Below are 6,000 nucleotides of genomic sequence, written 5' to 3'. Positions count from 1 at the left end.
CTGGGCTTCTAAGACCCACTCGAGAAGGTGTCTAGGGTGAGGCACCTTCCGCTATTCAAGAGGGCGCCTGCGGCCTACGTAAGTGGTGCAAACTTCTTGTCTTGAAGTTTTATTGGTCTCCCGCATAAACCAAGCTACTCAGCCTCTTTTCTCCACTGAATTTTCCTACTGAGCTATCCTCATTCTATTATTCTTTATATCTCTAATTAGCATATAAATAGTCACCTAGGCCGTCTCTCCTTCGAATACCCTGGATCAGCTGGGGCTGGTCCCTGGCACCTGCCCTTACACACATTAATGAATATATAGAAGAAATAAGTATTAACCTTTGATATAAATCACGTTAGACCTTAGGCTAAGTAAATTCTTTCCTTAACTAAAACCCACTATATCCTCACCCTATAGGAATGTAACTTTATTTGGGTAGTGTCTGTTTTAAGAATAATCACCCCTGGAGAAATAAGTGTCCTGGTTGACTGACCGCTGTCACAAGGAGAGGGTCATAATTGTCAGCAGGCCCCCCTGGCCAGAAGATGATGTAACACCCCTAAGACCTCTGTATACATTTGTATGAAGCACCTGACTTTGATAAAAGTCAGGACTGCTGACCCGCGTGACTTTTGCATAACATCTCAGTGTATAAAAGTAGACCATGGAAAATAAAGAATTGGGATTAGTTTCTCGAAATACTGGTCTCCCCATGTCGCTCTCTCTCTCACTCTGGCTGAGTCTCCATCTGGAGTGCGGAACCCACCATGCTTACTAATTATGCCTGGGCTTCTAAGATCTGACCGGGGAGGCCTCAGAACAGAAGGATGCCTCCTTCGGGAGAACGGAAGGACGCCTGTGGCCTACGTAAGTGGTGCAAACTTCTTGTCTTGAAGTTTTATTGGTCTCCCGCGTAAACCAAGCCACTCAGCCTCTTTTCTCCACTGAATTTTCCTACTGAGCTATCCTCATCCTATTACTCTTTATATCTTTGATAAAATATTTAAATAAATAGGTCGCCGATGCCGTCCCCGCTTCTAATACCCTGGATCAGCCGGGGCAGGACCCCGGCACATAGGATTTCAAAACATAACTTTAAGAATGCCAAATGAAAAGGATTCTTGCTTCTATTTCATTTAAAAAAATATTATGTAATATTTTCAATAGACTTTCTCCATTTCTTGTAATTTTGCATTCTTTTTTATATCCTAGAGTTTAAATGTCCCCTTTTAAAACTTATGTCGATGGTTAAAACATACTTTGTGGCCTGTAAATCTCTGGCTTTAGTGACTTTAGCCTTTTTCCATACCAGGGGTTTGAACAGCCTGTATTTCACCATTTAATAAAAATGCCTCTGTTTACCTGTCTTCTCTATCTATCTATCATCTATGTAACCATCTATCCGTCATTTCCTCTTTCTATCACATGTAAATTGTAGCAGTTATTCATTAGAAAGACTATTTGGTCTTTGGGGTCTGGCAGCCATGGTTTCAATTCTGCCAATTGTGTGAACTCTATCAGATGTATTAAAACTATTGCAACTTAAATTATCACAAACTTGATGGTTTGAAAGAATACATGTTTATTATTGTACAGTTTTCATGGGTCAGGAGTTAAGGCATAAGACAACCTTGGTCCCCTGTTCAGGATCTCAAAGGGACTGCAGGATTGGGGGTTTATTCCAGGCTCAGGGTCTTCCAAACTCACATGGTTGTTGACAAAATTCTTTTCTCACTGCTGTAGAACTCATGGGTGCCTGCTTCTTCAAGGCCACCAGGAGAATCTCTCATCTCAAGGAAGGCCTCTAATGGCTTGACTCTTAAATATGTATTTTCTAATCTGTATATAGATATAATGACATATACCTTTTAGGGTTTTATGTGGATTTCAAATGAGACAATAATACAGCAGTGTCTGGTACACTATAAATATTTAAAATATTACTTATTTTAAAATGAATTCAACATTTTCCTTCATCATCAAAATAATTTGTGCACCTTCCATTCTAGATTATAGTTCATTTATAATTTACTTACACTTTTCAATTTCTAGGCAAATCTTACAGAATATTGGTTTTAGAAATTTTATAAATAAAAAGCTTAAAAAATGTGGCCACATATATAGGTAAGTATACAGATTTTATGTAGAATAATAAGCATTTTCAATGTCATTGTTTGTATTTTCTCAGTTTAGTGATGAAGATTCTGATGAGGTAAGATATATGAAAATACTTTTTAAACCATTGCACATAATGCAAATAATAGCAAAAATTTTGATACAGGCTGATGTGGACTCAATCTAGGGTAAAGATAGGAAAAATACAGAAGAGATGAATAGGAGGGAATATTGTGAAGAAAAACCAGATTTGGAATAATTCAGGACCTGTGTCATTGCAAATACATTAGTTGATTATTAAATAGTATTTATGAAGCAGGACATTGAGGTAATAATCAGGACTGCAAGAGATTGCCACTTAACCATTTTCTGTCTTAATTTTTCTGTCAGAGGGACACAGCAAGTTATCTAGAGGACTGAACCCTTTTCTTTAAAAAAGACCAATTTTGAATGTTCCTTTTTCTTATCTAAATCTAAGCACAATTCATTCCATTATTCTAGGAATAGATCTTTTATGATTTGTGATGGTCTTTTGAATTATTTTTGTATTGATGCAAAGAAACTTTTTTGGAAGGAAAGGAAATAGAACTTACCTCTTTACCTTTTGAGGCTCAGTGTTTTTATGATCTCTCTGATAAGCAGAGATGATCTTAATTTAGCTGGCTGTAAATATGTCCAAGTCTCCAGTAAAAGGCAATGAGAGTCTGACTGGTGCTGTCAATTTAGTCTGAAGATCTGACCAGCATCACAGGAGGGCTGGTCTTGTCCCAGCCTGTGACTGACACCAGAGTCTTCCTCTTGGCGAGTTCTGACATTCCCAGTGCAAAGCTATGTTTAGAAGGAGCAATGAATGTATAAACCAGAGAGCTCTCACTATGGATGCCAATCAAGCAAAACTCCTAGCCAAATAAGGGTGTGGCATTACATTCCTCACTCACTATTTGACTCTGTGAGGAAATGGGCTGAGCAAGGGCTTTATTGAGGAATAGGTACACATCAAAAACAGTAGCGCTAGTTTTATTTATTTTTTTTAAATTTTATTTTATTTTTAAACTTTACAATATTGTATTAGTTTTGCCAAATATTGAAATTTTAAATCTGACCTCTATGCCAGTGAAAAATGCAAGGACAGATTAAAATTAATGTTCATGTTTAGATTATTCAGGTTCTCCAAGCAAATCTTTTCCTAGTATTTGGAAACAGAGTTAGATTGGGGCTGATTAAAATCCCAGCATTATTTAATGTTAAGCCCCCCAAATGAGAAACTGGATGTTCTGCTAATTTGGGCAGGTTGTGGCTCAAGTGATTAATTTAAATTAAAAAGCTGATGGAGAACGAAAAACCAGATGTGCCTATAAAAGTACTTCAAAGTCTTATTTAAATCAGTGCCACCATTTAGCCATTTAACAATCATTTAACAAACATTTTTTAGCTCCTATATGCCTGTAACTTACTATTATGCATCAGAAGGTCAAAAAACTTAGCAACACCACCAGACCATATGAGAAAGTAGCAGACCTGTATTTATTTCAGAGTCACCTTGCAACTGATAATGAACAGAAAGTAGAACTTTATTCTCAGCATATTTTCGAGGTAAATCAAGCAGTCACCCATGATTATTTTTCACATCCAACCTTTTAGGAGTATCAACTTGCTTTGTTCCAGTTTGTGCTTTTTCAAAGCAAAAGTTCTGCATTAAAAATACAAGACTGAGAGAAATGTGCATTGAAAATGAAAAAAGGAGAAATGTCAGGTCAAGAACCTGGGGACGAGGAAGAGTATCATGGGGATTGTTTGAATCACAGTGTACCTTCAAAAACTGAGTGATGCTTTTAGAATTGCTTCTGGTTTCTTAATTATCTGGGCAGTTTCTAAACTGATGATAATTTTCCATCCTCTATAAAGTTGACTCATTGGAAAAGACCTTGATATTGGAAAAAATTGAATGCAAAGGAGAAGCGGGCAGCAGAGAATGAGGTGGATAGATAGCATCACTGACTCAATAGACATCAATTTGAGCAAACTATGGGAGACAGTGGAGGACAGAGGAGCCTAGCATGCTGCAGTTCATGGGGTTACAAAGAGTCAGACACGACTTAGTGACTCAAAAACAATAAAAACAAGTAAAATTTAAAAATAAACAGTGCAGATAAGATATTTTATTCTCATGCTAACCACACATTTATTCTAAACATTAATTTAAAAAGTTCTATGTGGAAATGTTCATCACTTAACTTTTCCCGACTTCAGTTTCCTCACATGTAATAGTGAGACAATATGTCAATGTATGGCAAAAAACCACTACAATATTGTAAAGTAACTAGTCTCCAGTTAAAATAAATTAATTAATTAAATAAAAAAAGAAAAAAATATGTTTTCTAGTAACATATCAAACAAACATATATTTCTAAAAAATATTAGAAGCATTGTAATCTAATACTTAAAGATTGGAAGATAAGGCCAGGCACAATGGTAGAAACCAGGTAATTTAGTTGATAATAAACCTATTGGGAGAGAATCAGCAATTTTCTTTATCTTACATTTGCTATTGCAGGAAAACCATAAAGCCTAATTGATTTTTACTCAATTTGATAAAAAGCTACTGTGAATCAACATACTGTAAAGTTCTACTTGGGATTTTACTCTCCCATTTTTAATAAATATTTTGTTTTCATTACTACAAGAGAAGTAAATCATTAGTCAGTCTTCTTGTCTTTGAATAAAATGACCACCAGTAAATATTTTTAAGGAAATACATCTTTTAAGATCTACTGAAATACAATGAATCTCATTATCAGTTAGTTCTATACTTGCAAATTGGCTTGCTCTTTGACATTCATTTGTAACCCTAAAATCAATACTCATGACTCCTTTGAGGTCATTTGCAGACATGGGCAGATGTGTAGAGCAGCAGAAAGGTTGAGTTGCCTGATGTACAAGCTCCTAGCTGAGGCAGATCAAGCCACAAGGCAACACTGACTTCTTGTTTCAGCCCTCATATTATAAAGACATGTCCTTTATGTGTTGGTCTTTTTAGTGTGACCATTAATGTCTGGGGCATTTTGTGCTTTTTTGTTGATAATTCACTGTTTAAGATGGCCCCTGAGCATAGTACAAGGGTGCAAACTAGTAATGCTAAGTGTGAGAAAGCTGTGATGCCTTTTCAGAGAAAATTCATGTGTTAGGTAGGCTTCATTCAGAAATGTTTTTTAGTGTTTCTGACTAGTTCAATGTTAGTGAATTAGCAATATATGTTAGGTCAGATGCTGTAAACAGAAATACACATGAAACCAGGTTGTGTGTTTGATTGAAAAAATATTGTAACTAGTAGCTTGCAAAACCCAACTGTGTATTTCTCCTAGGAGCAATGGTTCAAATAAGCTAATTCAGTGTTTATGGCAATTTTATAGAATATAACTATTGTGAATAATGAAAATCCACTGTAGCAGAAAAAATGAAAGTTTAATGTCTAGATTACTGGGGTGATAAATGAATGTTTATGTTTTTGTGAAGGGACATTGGAAGGTATAATTTTTCTTTATTATAACATCTCCAGTAGCCTCTCTTGGGAACTCACAGTAACAAAACAGACTCACAAAGTTGTATGATTTCATTTTGCTCACACATTAGAGTGGATACAGTCTGTGAAATCCTTGTGCTAATTTACATGTATTCAGACAAATCTGGTTCTCATGGTGTATAGCAGTTTCTGTATTCTTACCCATAACTCACAATGGTGGCAGTGATGCAACAGCTAAATCTAAAATGCCTGAAAAGTGTTTATTCATTCACTTCTTAAACAGTTATTCTGCACTTACTATATGACACCTATTGTTTTACTCATAGTTAAAGCTGTGTTTTATCCAGTAGTCATGTATGGATGTGAGAGTTGGACCA

Source organism: Bison bison, unplaced genomic scaffold, assembly GCF_000754665.1.
Source record: "Bison bison bison isolate TAMUID 2011002044 unplaced genomic scaffold, Bison_UMD1.0 scf7180017864471, whole genome shotgun sequence".
NCBI lineage: Eukaryota > Metazoa > Chordata > Mammalia > Artiodactyla > Bovidae > Bison > Bison bison.
Note: the sequence above shows the minus strand (reverse complement) of the source record.